The sequence below is a fragment of the Triturus cristatus genome, chromosome 7 (genome assembly GCF_964204655.1).
Source record: "Triturus cristatus chromosome 7, aTriCri1.1, whole genome shotgun sequence".
NCBI classification, from domain to species: domain Eukaryota; kingdom Metazoa; phylum Chordata; class Amphibia; order Caudata; family Salamandridae; genus Triturus; species Triturus cristatus.
The window spans coordinates 104,934,727-104,954,235 of NC_140590.1; positions in this window are offsets into that span (position 1 = coordinate 104,934,727).

Genomic DNA, 19,509 nt, shown 5'->3' on the forward strand with positions numbered 1-19,509 from the left:
TTTTAATTTTTTCTTTGAAACTTTTTTTTTTTTTTTTTTTACCGCACGGTAAGCGTATTTTTTTTTTTTTTTTAAAAACACTAAAAATCAATTACCACATCTCAAGATCCTTGAGAAATTAATAACTAATTTTTAAAAATCTTTTTGAGATAAAGTGGAAGAAAGAGACCTTCTAATTTCTCACTTACCTGTCCCACCCAACAATTTAATTTATAATTAAAATGTAATTGTATCACTTTTACAGACTGACACATTATGAATCCACTTTTCAGATTTTTTTAAAAGCACATGTCCAAACTGCTTTTTCAGACCACCACCATGTGTAACCTGGGTGACTGCCTACATTCCAGCAAGGGCAACCAGCCTTAGTGATGCTGAATGTATTTGCATTACTGACTGAAACCTCAAACCCCACTCGCTTGTAAATACTGTGCATGATTCCACATGGTAAGCAGCTGGGTGTGTGCTAAGAGTCTGCTTCTGCACCAAAAAATGGCTCCCCCTTTCCATCTAATGCAACTGTGAAATCACCAGAGCAATATGCAATAAATCTCTGCCTATAATTCCTCTTTGCACACAGTCATGTTTTCACATTAGTCACAAAACGAAATTTCTTTGCCAATTTGAAAGCACACTTACTGCTCTTTTTTTTGACAAGTGATAATCACTTTTACAGACTGGCACATTATGAATCCACTTTTCAGATTTTTTTAAAAGCACATGTCCAAACTGCTTTTTCAGACCACCACCATGTGTAACCTGGGTGACTGCCTACATTCCAGCAAGGGCAACCAGCCTTAGTGATGCTGAATGTATTTGCATTACTGACTGAAACCTCAAACCCCACTCGCTTGTAAATACTGTGCATGATTCCACATGGTAAGCAGCTGGGTGTGTGCTAAGAGTCTGCTTCTGCACCAAAAAATGGCTCCCCCTTTCCATCTAATGCAACTGTGAAATCACCAGAGCAACACGCAATAAATCTCTGCCTATAATTCCTCTTTGCACACAGAGTCATGTTTTCACATTAGTCACAAAACGAAATTTCTTTGCCAATTTGAAAGCACACTTACTGCTCTTTTTTTGCTATGTTTTCTGGAGTGAAAAGTTTGCAGAGAAAACAGGTATGGTGAGAGACCTTGCTTTGCCAAATGTAGACATTAAATGGATTGGTCAGAGAGGGTTAAAGTGGCACCAATTGATGCCATTGGTGAAATCCTTCATGCAAATCCAACACCCTGACCTCATAATAGTGCACTGTGGTGGCAATGACCTAGGCACTTTGACTGGGGTAGGTCTGGAAATGCTTATGAAGGACACCTTTGCACAACTGTTTTCACTTTTCCCTAAAACTGCCTTTGTGTTTTCTAACATATGCCAAAGGCAAAAATGGAACTGGTCCAATCATTTCTGTCCGCAGATTGACAAAGCAAGAAAGCACGTCAACAAATCTGTTTCTGCTTTCCTCCGTGACTATGGTATGGGTTCCATTTACCACAACAACTTGCGTTACGACATGCAAGACATTTATAGAGGAGATGGTGTGCACTTCAATGATGAAGGGAACAGAGTCTTCCTCTTGAACCTTAGACTCTGCATCGGTACTTACTTGTAGGTACCACTAAAAAAATCACTTCATAAACACAACGGCTCTTTTTAGAGCCCCCTAATATCTAAACACTTAAATCTGAATTTTATTTCTCTTTTTATTTTTTTTTTCTACCGTACGCGTACGGTAAGCTTACCGTAAGCTTACCGTACGCGTACCCCGCGATTTTTTAAAAAAAATAATAAATGTTTTCTTTGAACTTTTCTGTCCTTCTTTGACCCCCTTACAAATGTTAGGGGGGTCTGTAACTCTCCACCTTGCCCCCTTTTCAAGATATCACTCTTTTTTTTCTGAGTGAAACACACGAAATGGCGGCCGCCGCTTCCTGGTTTCGACCGATTCGAATGTTTACTAAGATCTAACAGCCAATCAGAATCGTGCTCGCGCACGCCACCGTACGCGTACGGTAAGCGCACCGTAAGCGCACGGTAAGCTGCCACAGATATATATATTGATTAAAAGGCTATTTTCTCAGATTCTACTGAACAGATTTACACCAAACCTACAAAAGGCACTTCCTTGACCTAGGGACTACCTCTCTGCCAAATTTCAAGTAATTCTGTTTAGCCGTTCGGGCTGTAGCCCTGTCTAAAGGTCCTATGGAAAAATGCATGGGAAAAATGCATTTTGGGACCCCCGTTTTATCTCAGTCCCCGCTTGACGAATCCACCCGAGACTTTCAGGGTAGGAGCGGAGCGTAGCGCCCCACCTATTTTGAAAAATTCGCGAGGATTCGTCGACCGGCGCCAAAGTTATTCAAAATAGAATGTTGCGGATTTCCTATGGAAATGTGGTCCTAACTATAACTACCTACTGGCGACCGCCAGTAGGTAATATATAGTGTTTGATGAAGCCGAAACGCATATCTCTCTTTGCCTGTGGGATTGAGGGCAACCTGCCTGAATAAATTAATGCTGAATTTTAACACCTCAAGTCCGTGCCTTCTGCCGTAGAGTTTCTGTGGGAGCTGGATTTTCTTGTGTGTATATATATATATATATATATATATATATTCAGAAATCGACAAGCATAACGACCACCACAGAGCTGTTCTTTCACCAGATCTTTTTAATTTAGGTAACGCATTTCGCCTGACACAGCAGGCTTGATCACACATTGAATAGAGGGTTGTGTACACGTATATACCTTCAGGGAATTCAAACAGAAAACAGACTGTATTCAAACAGAAAACAAACCTTACTTTACAACAGTGTACGTTACTATGGCGGCCATTTTAAGCTAGTCATAAACAGGTTCAATAGCATGTACTAAGCCTAGTGCTATATAAGTCCTCATACATTATATTGTCATGCCCGTCTGCGCCCGTCCGCGCTAAGGAAGCGCGGCTCGCGCCAGATCTCTGGACCTGGCCATCATGACTATACCTTTGAGAACTTATAGTAGGGCCGATCTACTGGCCCTTCGGGACCGATGTACACCCTGCGAGTTTTCGCCTGTAGTCCCGCTGTGTGGCCCATATCATTGTAGGTGTGGTGCTTGGTCATTGGAAGCCTCCTCTTTTATACGCCCCTCGGGGCCTGTTATAAAGAGGGTAGGACAACGGGACCTGAGTATCTGGAGCTTAAACGTCAGATCTGTGGTAAAGCACCATCAGGAGGTTTACGACCTTCTTATTGATGGTTCGCCGGATGTGCTTTTTCTGACGGAAACGTGGCTCCAGGACTCTGACTCCTCGATAATTAGCCTAGCCTTTCCCCCAGAGTATGCTATTTTCACTTTAAATCGGACGACTAGAGGTGGAGGTATTGCGATGGCCACCAAACGGTGTTATCCTTGCGAGTGGAAAGCCGCTGAACTTTTGGGGTGTGAGGGTGCCCTATTTAAAATAGCGTTTAGTCACCAGTTTACCTTCTCTGGGCTATTAATTTACCGGCCTCCGGGCTGAGATTCTGTTTTTAGGGCTGCTCTTCCTCAGTATATTAGCATAGAGGCACTAGGATGTGCAAATTTTAATGTTGTGGGAGATCTTAATCTCCATTTGGACTGCCCTTCTTTACCCTCTATTAGGAGCGTTCTGGCGGATCTTGAGGCTCTACAGCTCTCGCAGATGATTACTTTCCCCACACATAAAGTTGGTCATATTCTTGACCCGTTCTTCACAAATCTAGAAGGATTCAGAGTTCTTGGTTCCTCTCAGTTGGTTTGGACAGACCACATGCTGGTGAAAACGGCATGCTCTTTGTCTGACTCTCCTTTTCTATCTCAGGATAGACTTGTTCTTAAATGACTCTGGAACAAATTAAGACTGGAGGACTTTTACCATCAGCTCGAGAAGGTTCCTTTAGGTCCGCTCACCGAGGTTGATTGTGGATACGACTCCTTCTGTGAGTGGATATCTGGTGCCCTCGACTCTCTGATTCCTATGTGTTGGTCCAAGTGTCACCGGAAGGAGCCGAGCCCTTGGTATGACACTTCCTTGGCATCTCTTAAGAGGGCCTGTAGACAGGCCGAAAGATTATGGAGGAAGTCGTACGACCCAGATCTGAAAATATGTTATCTGGCCAAGGTCAAGATTTATCACAGGGCAGTGTGTCAAACTCGCGCTTCCTTTTATGCTCAACAGTTTCAGAACTCTGCCAATCCATCGAAACTTATTTTTAAAGTATTAAAGGACTTGATGGCGAAGAGAGCAACTGCAGTGGAAATATGCTCGGACTCACATTGTGAGGGTTTGGCCTCTTTCTTTCATGAAAAAGTGCAAGCCATCTATCGCACTTTCCCAACGGGTTCCCTGATGCTAGAGCAGGTTGGGCGCACCTTAGGTGAGGGGGAATGTCTTTCCATCTTACCCCCCTTATCTTTGGAGGTGTTTGACTTTCTCAGCGCCAAAATCAAGTCTGGATCTCCGGCAGATCCGCTGAAACCGTCCCAACTCAAGACCCTGGCACCGGTTTGCCGTACTCCGGTGCTGTCCTTGATCAACCTGTCTCTCTCTTCTGGAGTGGTTCCCATTAGATGGAAGCAGGCAGTAGTCACGCCAATTCTGAAGAAGGCGACCCTTAACCCCCTTAAACCTGAAAGCTACCGCCCTATCTCCCTTCTCCCTTGGGCCACGAAAATAGCGGAGGCCCATGTGAATGCCACTCTTACAGACCATCTTGGTAGGCTTAACATTCTCGACCCTACCCAGAACGGGTTCCGTGCGGGTCACAGCACGGAGACGGCCCTTCTCTCGATGGTCGAGCATCTGCGTTCCGTGCTGGATTCCGGTCGGACGGCGGCACTAACGTTATTAGATCTTAGTGCCGCCTTCGACACGGTCTTGCACGGGATTCTGATTCGGCGTCTTGAGGAGGTGGGCGTTTCTGGCTCCGCCTTGCACTGATTTTGTTCCTTCCTTACGGATAGGTCATTCCAGGTGGCGATCCCGCCCGGTAAGTCGTCATCCCACCCGCTAGACCAGGGAGTCCCACAGGGGTCTTCACTGAGTCCCACCCTTTTCAATCTGTATGTGAGACCGTTGGCTGCGGTCGTCAAGCGGTGGGGCCTGACCATGGTCTCTTACGCAGATGACACGCAGCTGGCGGTCACACTGAATGGGGACCCAGACCTGGAGGCTCCCAGGTTCTGTGATGGTCTGCGGGAAGTGGCTAACTGGATGAATTCCAACTGTCTCCAGTTAAACACAAAGAAGACGGAGATTATGGTGGTTGGTAAACAGGTGGCTTTGTGGGATGACAAATGGTGGCCTTCGGAGTTGGGTGTGACTCCCCTCCCAACGGCAGAGATAAAAAAACTTGGGGGTGTGGCTTGATCCTTCTCTGAGTTTTATCTGTCATACCAAGAAGGTGGCGGCTTCTTGTTATGGCATCATCAGAGGACTTCGACCCATCCTCAAGTTCTTTGATGCACCCACAAGACAGCTGGTGGTCCAAGCATCAGTGCTGTCCAGGCTGGACTATGCCAGCTCCCTATTGGCGGGGATAAACCAGTCAGAATCTCTGCGGCTCCAGCGGGTTCAAAACGCTGCGGCCCGATTGGTGACAGGTCTGCCTAGGCGATGCTCGGTGTCCAATACTCTGCGCTCTCTCCACTGGCTCCCTGTGCAGCAGAGGATTAGATTTAAGGTTCTCTGCTTTGCATTTAAAATCCTAAAGGGTACTCCCCCACAAATCTTGGAGAAATTGCTGATCCCCTATGTCCCCTCTCGCACTCTTAGATCGCTAGGCCAGAATTTAGCAGTGGTCCCGCATTTTAAGTTGAGCAGAATTGGTGGCCGCTCCTTTCGAGTCCTGGCAGCGAGTTGGTGGAATTCTCTTCCTCCACAAATTCGGGCCATCGATGAGCTCCTTCAGTTTAGACGGGCTATCAAGACCTTTTTATTTGTTTAGCTCATCTGTTGTGTCTCGTCTCCTTTTGTCAGCTTTTAGTGCTGTGTTGTGTTCACCTTCTCAAAGCGCCAGGACGCCCCTTTGCTGGGGCAGCTGTGCGCTGTATAAATAAAAATAACATAACATAACATAACATTGTATCACCAAGACTTGAATTATTAGGTTCATAATTCAAATCAGACCTATTCATAATCAAAAATACATGTTCCTCATGTTAAATCATTATTATATTAGCATAGTGCTCTGGATGAACATACACTTAGAACAATGTAATAAAAAATTGCTGTTTTCTACATTCATTAGCTTATTGAACTGTCAAGAATTATGCTATGCTTGTTGTTGACATAGTGTCAAAAAAACGTATTATCCGTGGTTAACTGATTCTCCCATTGTTAAAGTACGTGACTAAATTTTGTCCCCGCCATAACTAAAGATCCACACCCTTATCAACAAAGATACTAAATATATGTGCCACCTTTTACCCTATATAATCTATAAATTACAGAAAAGAACTGAAACATATCATTAGGAATATGAAGGTTCTCTTATCTGTCATGTGATTCAATTCTCATGTTCTGGAAGAAAAGGGTAGGGGTATGTCTCGATTCCCTTCCGGAGTCGGCCCCTTCCTTTCCTCCTGAAATTAAAACAAATTTGCCACGGTCCTCTGTGATCTTCTCCTCGGGATGACACTGACGCTAAGTATGGGTCCCCCTCCCGTCCGTCCCCAGTCCGGGAAGGGTAATATCCACGCGGACTAGGGAGACGGGTGAGCGAGGGAAGGAGGGGTAGGAACAGCTGGGTGCGAGACCTAGAGGAAAAGAAGCAGAGGGTCAGATGAGGATCTAGGTGACCTATACCCTTTCCACTTAACCCTCCCCTCGCGGGTATGTTCCCTGGTACCTGGTGTTCGTGTCTCTCGATGACGAGGGATCGCGGGTCAAATGGGGGTGATGTCTTGGCCCCGTTGACCCCCGCAGGAAAGTGTCCTGTCGACTTCACGGTAAAGCAAGGATGAGATGTAGATCGCTGCGAGAGGGAGTCACGAGGTTGGTTGGCGCTACCACTTCCACGCCCGGAAATCCAAGGGCGGAGGAGCGCCAAGCTGGCAAGGTTTTTCCTCCCCTCAGAGGATTGATCGTAAACTGATGAGGCGTTCTGTTCCGTCTCTACCCGACAGTATGGGGAGAAGCGAACAGAATGCTGACACGGTAGAATGGAGATCCTACCCACGCGGTGCTCGCGCTTCTACTCCATGCTCGACTCCCTGGCGTGAGCAGAGGAGCGCGCACCGGGGTGTTGTTTGCCCGGAAATCCGTGGGCTTTGGTCGTGGTGTTAGGCGCCTCAAGGCTCCTGGAGAGGGGGCTGCCTTGAGGGCTCCGTACGACCGTTGGTCCGGGACTACGGGGGCTGAGAGGCTGACAAGGTACGTCGCGGTACTCACCGAGTCTACCAGGTACCGGCAGTGGCGACGTCGAGGGAAGGCAGCAACTCCTGAATGGTCGGATGGAGGCTCCGACGGTTCGAGGTACACAGCGGGCTGGAAACCGCAAGGGTAGTAGTCGAAGATCCGTTGAGAGGATAACTCGAATCATAGGCAACGCCCCCTGGGTGGATGCGGGTCTTATCCGTTGCTGGGACGTTACGTGATCGCGCGTGGCTGCCGCGCCTCCTGGGAAGTGTAGTTTCTTTCCGCTGTCTTCGCGAGCTAGGGCCGGCGACGTCGAATCATGACAGCACATCCCCCTTCACCCCGCAGTCACCGCTCCCGGGGCCCCCGGGTTTGGCAGGACAACGACGGTGAAAGGCCGCCACCAGACGATCGGCGTGCACCGCCGATGCAGGCTCCCAGGAGTCTTCTTCCGGTCCGTAACCTTTCCAGGCCAGGAGGTACCACAACTTCCCCCTCACCAACTTGGAATCCAGCACACGCCGAACAACAAACTCCTGGTCTTGTTGTATCCACACCGGAGCCGGGACCCTCCGGACAGGACACAGCGAAGGTTTGAGGAGGGAGACGTGAAACACCGGGTGGATGTGCATATGCGGTGGAAGACGCAATTGCACTGCCACGGGGTTCACGTGTCGTACTACCGGGTAGGGCCCTATGTATTTGGGATTGAAAATGCTCGGCTTCCTAAAGCGGATGTTTCTCGTGGATAGCCATACCCTATCCCCTTTGTGGTGCACTGGAGGGGGTCTGCGGTGTTTGTCTGCCTGTGTTTTGTATCTGGCCTTTGTAAGCCGGAGGTGTACACGGGCCTGTTTCAGGGCTGAGCGTATGGTGCGGAGTCTACATTGGAGGTCAGGGAGGCTGACGTTCTCTCGAGGGAGAAGGAAGGGGATAAAGCGCGGATGAAATCCTGCGGCAAGAAAGAAAGGAGAGTGATGGGTGGAGCAGTGTTGGGAGTTGTTGTATGCCACTTCCGCCACCAATAGCAAGTCCACCCAGTTGTCCGAAGCTTGATCCGCGTAGCAACGAAGATACTGCTTGAGCGTCTGGTTGAGCCTCTCCGTCTGTCCATCTGTTTGAGGGTGAAAGCTCGTTGAGAGGGAGGAGCGGATGCCCAGTGCTTCACACCAGACCTTCCAAAACCGAGCAGTAAACTGAGACCCTCTGTCGGATACGATCCCCAGTGGTAGGCCATGAAGTCGCACCACATGTGTTAAGAGGAGTTTCGCCAATGCACCTGCCGTGGGCACCTGTTTTCAGGCTATAAAGTGTCCCATCTTGGTGAGATAGTCAATAACCACTACTATAGCTGTGCATCCTTGATCTTTAGGTAGACCTACTACAAAGTCAATTGAAATTCGTTCCCAGGGGTTCATAGGGGTAGGCAGTGGCATCAGGAGATCTTGGGACTTTCGGTGGTCGACTTTCATTTGGGCACAGACCGAGCACTCCTACACCCACTGTAAGACGTCCGGTCGAATGGACGGCCACCAGAACTGTCGCAACACCTTTTCCAGGGTTTTGGTACCTCCCATATGTCCGGCACAGGGTAGGTCGTGACACCAGGCGAAGACGAGCTTACGGAGTTTAAGAGTGGAAACCAGTACCCGGGAGCCGTTTATGGGGAGGCCGTTTTGTATGCGCCATTCCTTATGGCTCTTTAGCCAGGAGGTCCAGGCGAACGTTTGTATCCCTCGCTTCACCCCTTGCAGAAAGGATTCGGTCTTCGCACTACAGATGATTTGCTCTGGTGATAGGATAGGCTGGTCAGGGGTTTCTGCAGGGAGGTGCGGGAGGGTCTGTCGTGACAGGGCGTCGGCTTTTTTGTTTTGTGTTCCTGGTCGGTATGTGACAAGGAAGTGGTACTCCGCAAAAAAGAGCACCCATCTCTTCTGCCGGGGAGAGAGATGTCGAGCAGATCGCAGGAACTGGAGGTTTCGGTGATCTGTGAACACCGTAACTTGATGTTGTGCCCCCATTAACCAATGTCGCCATTCCAGGAATGCGTCTTTGATTGCAAGGAGCTCTTTTTCCGAGACGGTATAGTTACACTCCGCTGGGTTCAGTTTTCTAGACATAAAGGCCACAGGATGGAGCTGTCCTGAATCCGGATGGCGTTGGGAAAGAATTGCTCCCACGGCTTCGTCTGACGCATCGGCTTCCACTATAAACGGAAGATCAGGTTGAGCGTGACGCAAGATGGGAGCGGTGGTGAAGGCTGTCTTGAGTTGCTCAAACGCTGTTTGGGCTTCCTTCGACCAGAGGAAGGGGATTCCTTTCCGTGTTAACTTGGTGAGTGGGGTCACCATGTGCGAGAAGTGATGGATGAATCTTCGATAAAAGTTCGAGAATCCAAGAAAACTTTGGACTTCCTTCACTGTTCTCGGCTGGGGCCATGGGGCAACCGCTTGTACCTTGCGGTCCGTCATGATTTGTCCGTCGGGGTTAGCAGGACACCAAGGAATTCCACCGTGGTTACATGGAATTCGCATTTTTGTGAGTTTGCAAAATAGGTGGTGTTTTTGTAAGGCTTTTAACACCGCTGTCACATGGCCGACGTGTTCATCAGCATTGGCTGAAAAGATCAAGATATCGTCTACGTACACTACCACGTAAATGTCCAAGAAGTCCCTCAATACCTCGTTCAAAAAGAATTGAAAAGCGGCTGGGGCATTACAGAGCCCGAAGGGCATCACCAAATACTCGAAAAGGCCGAATCTGGTCTTGAACGCCATCTTCCACTCATCCCCCGCACGTATCCGCACCTGATGGTATGCCCCTCGGAGGTCCAATTTGGTGTATACCCGTGCTCCTCGCACTTGTTCTAACACGGGGATGAGAGGCAGCGGGTATTGATTCTTTATGGTCATTGTGTTGAGGGCGCGATAGTCTATGCAGCAGCGTAGCTCACCGTTGGCCTTTGGTATGAAGAAGAGTGGGGACGCGGCAGGAGATCTGGAGGGGCGAATGAACCCTAATTTTAGGTAGGTATCCAGATATTCGCGGAGATGACGGGTTTCAGGACCTGTGAGGACGTACACTCTGCTACACGGGACGGTGGCTCCGGGTGTTAAGTCGATACCACAATCGTAGTCGCGATGTGGAGGTAGTTCCTCGGCTTTCTGTTGGTCGAATACTCCTTTGTAGTGGGAGTAACAGTCAGGGAGTGTCACGTCCTTCTCCGCAGCTGTGGCGACGTGGTGGGCGATCATTGTGTTCGGCTCCTGAGAGGGCTGGCTACGATTGCAATGGGTATGACAAAAGAGGGAGCAGAAGGTTACCGAGTTGGTAGCCCAGTGTATTCTGGGTTTGTGTTGCCGTAACCATGGTAATCTGAGGATAAGATGACATCGAGGAGCTTGTATAATGTTAAAGGCGAGCCGCTCACTATGATCCTCTCCTATGGACATCTTTAGGGTAGGTGTAGTGTACCTGATGGGTCCGGATTCCAACTCTTTGCCGTCAACGGCGTAAACACATTCAGGGGTGTCTTTGAACAAAAGGGGAATCCCCAACCTGTGGGCTTCGCTGGTATCCATGAAGCAGCCAGTTGCTCCGGAGTCAATCATCGCCCTTACGTGTTGGGACTCTTGGCCTATCTCAATTAACACGGAAATGAAAAAGTGGTCCGGTTCATCGGTGGTGTTTTGTTCCATAGAAGGGATGTAATGACAGCTTGAAGGCTTCCTTTCATGTTCCTTCAAGCATTTGAGTTTCCCGGTGGTCCGTCGCTGGCTATAGTTGCTGCTTGTCCCACCCGGAGTCAGCTGTTCTTGGGGCGTATGGGGCATTCCCTCAAGAAATGGCCTTTCTTGCCACAATATAAACAGAGGCCCTGTTTGCGCCGGTGGTCTCGTTCGCTGAGGGTAAGGGAGGCTCGCACCATCCCTATCTCCATGGGGTCTGGTCTGGAAGACGCCTGTTCCTGAGTGCGGGGGTGTTCATATGACAGCGGAGTCTTTTCTTTGCGTTTGTGTTCGCCTTTTCTTTCTCTGAGCCGGTATTCAAAGCGGGAAGCTAGCTCTATCATGGCTGCACAGGTGCTTGGTTGCGGGTCTATTTGCGTGAAAACATCTTTGAGCTCCTCGGTGAGCCCTCTGTAAAAGATCGTGGCTTGCTTTGTTTCGGGCCAGTCCGTTTCCGCCACCAGCCGCCGAAAGCTGTTAGTGTACCCGATAAAATCCGAGCTGTGTTGGCGAAGATCAAGGAGGTCACGATCAGCAGAGAAAGTATCCGCCCTGCGGTCGAAGGTTTTCTCGAATTCAAGTCGAAATGTGTCCCAGTCGTATAAGAGGGCGTCGTCTCTGCGAACGATGGGGACAGCCCATTGTGCGGGTATGTTCCCTGGTACCTGGTGTTCGTGTCTCTCGATGACGAGGGATCGCGGGTCAAATGGGGGTGATGTCTTGGCCCCGTTGACCCCCGCAGGAAAGTGTCCCGTCGACTTCACGGTAAAGCAAGGATGAGATGTAGATCGCTGCGAGAGGGAGTCACGAGGTTGGTTGGCGCTACCACTTCCACGCCCGGAAATCCAAGGGCGGAGGTGCGCCAAGCTGGCAAGGTTTTTCCTCCCCTCAGAGGATTGATCGTAAACTGATGAGGCGTTCTGTTCCGTCTCTACCCGACAGTCTGGAGACGCGAACAGAATGCTGACACGGTAGAGTGGAGATTCTACCCACGCGGTGCTCGCGCTTCTACTCCATGCTCGATTCCCTGGCGTGAGCAGAGGAGCGCGCACTGGGGTGTTTGCCCGGAAATCCGTGGGCTTTGGTCGTGGAGTAAGGCGCCTCAAGGCTCCTGGAGAGGGGGCTGCCTTGAGGGCTCCGTAGGACCGTTGGTCCGGGACTACGGGGGCTGAGAGGCTGACAAGGTACGTCGCGGTACTCACCGAGTGTACCAGGTACCGGCAGTGGCGACGTCGAGGGAAGGCAGCAACTCCTGAATGGTCGGATGGAGGCTCCGACGGTTCGAGGTACACAGCGGGCTGGAAACCGCAACGCCCCCTGGGTGGATGCGGGTCTTATCGGTTGCTGGGACGTTACGTGATCGCGCGTGGCTGCCGCGCCTCCTGGGAAGTGTAGTTTCTTCCCGCTGTCTTCGCGAGCTAGGGCCGGCGACGTCGAATCATGACAAAATTAAAAAATGATTAGACTTTAATAATTGCAATAAAAGTTATTCAAAATTACCTCTTTCATACACAGACATACAGATCAATTAGATATACAGAATAAACAGTCAAATGTTATTTTCGTAAATGTACACTTAATTCCTCGTCTTGATTCAATCCTCCTGGATATTTACTTTGCAGGTTAATAATGTGCCATGACTCCCTCTGTCTCAATTACAATTCTCTGTTACCACCCCTTCTTTTGAACTCTATCTGTTCAATTGCAAAAAATGATAAAAGTGAGTTATTGGATAGATGGTACTTGGCAAAATGTCTTGCCACTGGGTAGTGTGGATCTTTGTTGTTAATTGCACGCATATGTTCCAACACTCTCTTTTTAACTGCCAGAGTGGTACTCCCCACATATCTTAGGTGACAAGGGCATTCAAGAATATAGATGACAAATGTGGTTCCACATGTTAGGAATTGTTCAATGTTCTTTTCTGCTACAGGTGTATTATATTTTTTCCGCATGTGGCTGTTGTGGCACGCTCTACAGTGACCACACGAAAAAAATCCTTTCAAATTTAGACGTGTGCTGGAATATCATATGACATATGTCATATGGACAACAGCGTATGAGTTAGCGGTTCGTATTGTGGACTCGTAATCTGGTCAACATTGAAATTTAATTTGCATCAGCATGTGATTCTTTGATGGTTTTGTGTCACACTGTGGATGTATTATATCAATAATGCTGACATTTGTATCTTTTTAAGATGGCCGCCACAGTAACATTGATGTGGGGGGCATTGATTTTATGAGTCCCTTTTCTATTTTTGGAACATACAACCAGGAAGTGTATTTAAACACGGAGAATATTTATGTATACGAGCGTGAACAAGGCATAAAGCTGAAACGCGTCGTTTTTTACCCTGCCATTAAAACTATTTGCAGCATTTCGAGTGTCCGAGCTTCTTTCTGGATTGGAGAAGAGTTTTGGAATATATTACAAGGAGTATCGGTATCCTATCTCGGACCGCCCATGACAGCCTGACTCTTTTACCGATATTTGTGGATTTAGAATATATATATATATATATATATATATATTACCTAATGGCGGTTGCAAGTAGGAAGTTATAGTTAGGACCTATTATCCATAAGAAAATCATAACATTCTTTTCCCAATAACTTTGGTGTCGGTTGACGACTCTTTGCGAAATTTTCAAAACTCGTGGGACGCTCCGGTCAGCTCCTATCTTAAAAGTTTCGGGGTGATTTGGCAAGCGGGGGCCGAGAAAAAAGGGGGGGCCCAAAACATGTTTTCTCCATGTTAATTCCCATAGGAAACTTTGGACACGGCTACAGCCCGAACTGCTGAACGGAATTACACCAAATTTGGCAAAAAGGTAGCCCATGGTTCAGAAAGATCCCTTTTTGTTAAATGGTGTAAATCCGTTCAGTAGTTCATGAGAAATTAGAAAAAGAAAAAGTTTCAATATCTGAGCAGAAACTAACGACATCTCATCGTGAGATCTGATTGGCTGTCAGCACTTCATCGTGGAATTGCTGGCAGCCATCTTGGGACCAATATATATGATAGTACCCCATTGAAATGCATTGTAGTGACTCGAAGATTTTGAGGGTTACCAAAAGGAGAACTATAAAGGTTGATAACAGACTTTAGATACATTAGAATTCATTTGTTGATGGTACCATACTAATTTCAGGAATTGTGGTGTGTTCGAAGGCGATTTTACCCTGTGAAAAACCTCCTGCTGGGATATCATGAATCATGTTTGAGAGAAAAATGAAGCTAAAATGAGAGCATATTTTCTGTAAATTCACATTATCTTGCTCATGTGAGAATGAAGTCTGTCATTCTCAGTAAATCATTTACATCCAACAAGGGCAGAGACTGTCAGTTGATTCCTTTGTGTTCTACTGCAGCTTCCCAGAATGTTCTAAAGAACAACTAGAGAGCTAACAGTCTTACTTATGACAAAATTATGGCACATCTGAAGCCATCTTGATTGGAATAGACTGGTAACACTTAAAACATTTAATTTAAAAATGAACAAAATGAGGGGGTTTATTTTGCCATAGAAATTATGGTTAGTGATCAGAGTCAGGGGGCAAGATGGCGGCCGCTGCTGTGGCTGTATGAGCTGCGTTCTCTGCTCCGGGCTAATCAGTGATGGAACGATGGCGGATTGACGATGGACTGATTTGATTCAATACGCTATGCCATGCTAGTTGTTACCTGCCGCTTAGCGCTTCGATATGCTCTGGCTGTTTCTACACTCTCTAACACTGTCCGCGGCAAGAAGACGTTGTAAGCAGGCTTGGTTCTCCGGACGGCCGTGGCGCTGGCGGTGCGGCGGTGATCCGGCAACACCCTCCAGGATGCCGCAGAAGGCTGGGCGGGGCAGAGCCCGTGGAGCAGCAGAGAGCGGGACCGCTGGCGATTCAGCTGTTGGCGGCTCGGCGCTCGGAGGAGGAGGAAACATCAAGGGAAGGGCTGCAACCCCGGGGGAGAGGAAGACTGAAGGGGGTAAGCGTGCTGTTCCATTAGTCCCTACGATCTTCACTAAAAAGGGCAAGAAAAACGCTACCTCTTCACTTCCTAATACTGAAAACAACATAGCAGGGTTCAATATTCCTTCGCAGGGCTCTGTTCTAAACGTTGAGAAAATGTCAGAGCATCACGCTGTAGACGACCCACTGACTGAGTCAATAAATACAGCCATAATTGAAAAATCAACTTCAGGAGCAGCATTTGTTACTGGAAATGGCGTAATTACTGATGTATTGGCTGGGAAAAAAGATAGAAAAGATGGATTATTTGGTGATATAAATAACCCTTTGAACACCCAGGCGCCTGTGGCTGATGTCTGTAATATAGCTTTAAAGCGCCTAGCTAAGGCTCCACAGCAGGAGGGTGCTAAGGATCTGGATTCTGGCAATTTTTTTTCTCTTTCTGGTTCATCTGACGATGAATTTGATGTATCAGACTGCGAGAGTCCAACGGCCAAATCTAAATCTAAATCTAAATCTAATGGATGCCAGGCAAGTGAGTACCAAGAAGTTGAAAAGGAAAACCTGGCTGCTGAAAATCCTCAAACCGTACGGAAAAAAAATAGCCATAGGGGTCCAACCACATTGGTTACTCCTGAAGAAGAATCAGAGAAACTACAGTGGGACTACTCATTTACTCCACAATTTGAAGAAGTAAGCGGTAGCATTATCAATTCGCCAGACGATCCCGAAAATGTTTCTTTGGCAGATATATTTCAGAGCATTAAAGCACATAGGGAAGAAACTAGAGCCGAAAGCCAAAGGGCTCAGGGGGCCTGTCGCAAACTGCAGAATACTGTGAGGCGCATAGAGAAATCCTGTGCTGAGTTTACGGCGCGCCTCACGGAGGCTGATGCTAGAATCTCCAGCTTAGAAGATGAGCTAGCAGCTCAGAAAAATACTACAGAGACTTTAAGCGCAGCAAAAAATGACATTGCTTGGAAATTAACAGACTTGGAAAACCGTCTGCGTAGGAATAACTTGCGCGTCATTGATATTCCGGAGGGAATGGAAGGATCTGACGCCCGTCGATTTATTATTGATCTATTTATCGAAGCCTTCCCTACCCTAACCCAATGGGACTGGAATTCAGAGATATTGCGCGCCCATAGATCTCCCTTTACTCAACGAGCTAGATCAAAGCAAGCACAGGGTTCTCTTCGTCCTAGAGCTATTTTAATATCTGTTAATAATTTTCTTGCAAGAGAGGCCCTATATGATTTAGCCCGCCCTGATCGAAAGAAGTTGGGTAAAGGGGTTGAGTTTTTCGTGCGCCCAGATTATTGCCCAGTTACTGTTGAAACTAGATGGCAGCTGCGTCAGCTTATTACCCCTTTTAATAATAAAGGTGCTCAAGCGTATCTTCTAAATCCTGCTAGACTTAAGATAGTAAGGATCAAACAAAGTTTTTCACCTCTGAAGCTGCAGCTAAGCTATTTCTACTCTCTCTATAATCTTATCAAAAAGTTGACCTCTCCCCTTTTATGTAGCCTATTTTGGTATTTTTTTTGTGTTGTTGTGTGTGCTTTGTGCTTTAAGCAAAGATAAAATAATCTCTTTGAAATCTGCTAAATGTTATTCCTAAGTATATATATTCATTCTATCACTGTGGGACGGCCCGGGGCAGCTCGGCTCTTCACATCCTTGGGACTATTTGTCCTAATGCCTCGTTGAAGGGGAGGGGGGTCCAGCGGGGGAATGAGGTCTCGTTTGTGACCACATTGCTGGGTGGGATGGGTGGTGCTGCTGGGGAGTGGGGGGAGGAGAGGGGAGATCGGGAGGGGTTGGGGGGTGGGAATAAAAAAAAACGCTCGTTTTTGACATAATTGACACAAGTATTTTCAGTTTAGTGCAGCTGGCGACAGATAGTTGTTCAAGAAAATTGACATCAATTGATGGCTAGTTCGGTTATTCGTATAGCCTCTATTAATATTTGCGGACTTAACGATAAAAACAAAAGAAGAAAGCTTCAAGAAGATCTTAAATTTTTTAATATAGATTTGCTATGTCTGCAAGAGACGCATATAGCTAGTAGAGATAGCAATTTATTAGATAGTTTGGGGTTTAAAAGACTTGTCCATACTACACAGGACTGCAGGACAAAGGGTGGTGCTGTACTATCTAGAAATAGTAGTATTAGATGCGATAGAAAGGCTGCGGATAGGTTGGGTAGATGGACCTTAATGGCCATTAAATGTGGATCAAGCGTGTTTACTCTAGCCTCAATATATTCTCCTGTATTAGATGATCCTTCAGTTTTGAGACATATTGCAATGGAGCTTCCATCATGGCCAGCGCCTTATGTTTTATGCGGGGATTTAAATATCAATGGCGCCAAAAGATCAGATAGTACAGTGACCGTAGAACGTAAACCACAAATACGCAAGGCATTTAATGATTTGATAATCACTCTGGGGCTTATCGATGCTTGGCCTAAATTAAGAGGTTCAGATCTGGGATTTACTTATTATTCAGCTCCCCATCAGAAATTTGCCAGGCTGGATTGTTTCTTAGTTTCCCCCCTTTTATTAAAGGAAGCAAAAATTGAATTATATCCAAGGTTACTATCAGACCACAATCCCTTGGTTCTCCAAATCCCCCGGGACGGTATGGTGAATATAGTGAAAAAATGGACATTCGAAAGGACCATCCTCTTAGATAAAGATTACAGAGATTACATGAAGAATAGCATGGCGGAATTCTTCAGGATTAATAATGGTACCGCATCACCAGGGATTGTTTGGGACACATTCAAGGCCTGGATACGAGGTGAAACTATTAGTTTCGGAGCACTTAAAAAGAAGAAACATATCCTGCAAGTCAAGAACTATTATCAGAAGCTCTCTTTTTTGGAAACAGAACTAATAACTAAAGTAGGAAATAAGTCTGAACTAACAGGAACGCTGGATTCAATCTCTGCAATTAAATCGGCTTTAAGCGATCTGTATTTAAATAAGCAAGCTGGTATTTATTTAGGTAGAAAGCAGGAATGCTATGAATACAGCGAGACGGTTGGGCGTTTATTGGCAGTTAAAACCAGGCAACAAATATCCGCTCGACATATACATCAAGTTAGAAATATCAATGGTGATGTAATTTCAGACGAGAAAGAAATTAGAGATTCATTTAAAGATTACTATAGAGCCTTATACACAACAGACACCTCCCTGGACATAGTCTGTGACCCTCTTTTTCTCCCCAAACAAAATTAACAGAAGAGGGGGCATCTCATCTTGTTTTAGAAATTTCGTGTCAGGAATTAAAGAAAGCCTTATTTGATTTACCATCCGGCAAAGCTATGGGTATAGATGGTTTACCACTAGAGCTTTATAAAACCTTCTTTAAGGAGATACGAAGGGAACTCTTAGCTCTCTTCAACTCTGTTAAAGCTGGAGCGGTCCCACCGTTGTCTTGGGGGCTTGCAAATATTGTTGTATTTTTAAAGAAGGGGGAAGGACCCGCTAAACTTGGGCTCCTATAGACCCATCACTCTTTTAAACAGTGATACCAAATTATACTCCAAGATTTTTGCCTCACGTCTTAATAGAGTTATGGTACATCTTGTTTCTCGATGGCAACACGGATTTATCCAGGGAAGGGGGACTGAGGATCACATCAGAAGACTCATTACATTATTGGACGCCTCAGATGTTACAAAGCTTCCCTTAGCGGTCGCTTTTTTAGACGCTGAAAAGGCATTCGATCGTGTCTCCTGGTGCTATCTCTGGAAATGTTTAGAAGCGAATAATCTAGGAGAAGGCTTTATTAAGGCAATCCAGGCTCTTTACTATAAACCAGTAGCACAGGTTCAGATTATGGGTTTTCTCTCCAAACCCTTTTTTATAGAAAGAGGGACAAGGCAAGGCTGCCCATCCTCCCCTCTGCTATATGCGCTATATATGGATCCCTTTATTAGGGCCTTGGAAGCCTCGGAGAACATATCTCCTTTTATTTTGAATGATTTTTCAACGAAAATCCTGGCATATGCAGATGACGTCGCAATTGTGACTTCGGAACTATCTAACACGCTCGTTGAAGTTGAAACCTTGGCAGAAAAATTTGGCAGAGTCTCTGGTTACAAGCTTAATAGGGGTAAAACTCAGATTTTATTAAACAAACATTTGGCCTATATGGATGAAAGAATCGTAGAGGAGGCAATATATCTTGGGATCAGAGTAAAGGGCCAAATGAAGGACATAGTTGATGTTAATCTCACCCCTATTATTGCTAGAATTAGGAAGGATACGGGTCGATGGGATAATTTGAGATTATCCATAATAGGGAGATGCAATCTGATCAAAATGATTGTCCTTCCAAAGCTTCTATATATTTTTCGCACAATACCTCTAGAAATTCACAATATTTGGTTTTGCCAGATCAATCGCGAGATCGCTAGGTTTATTTGGT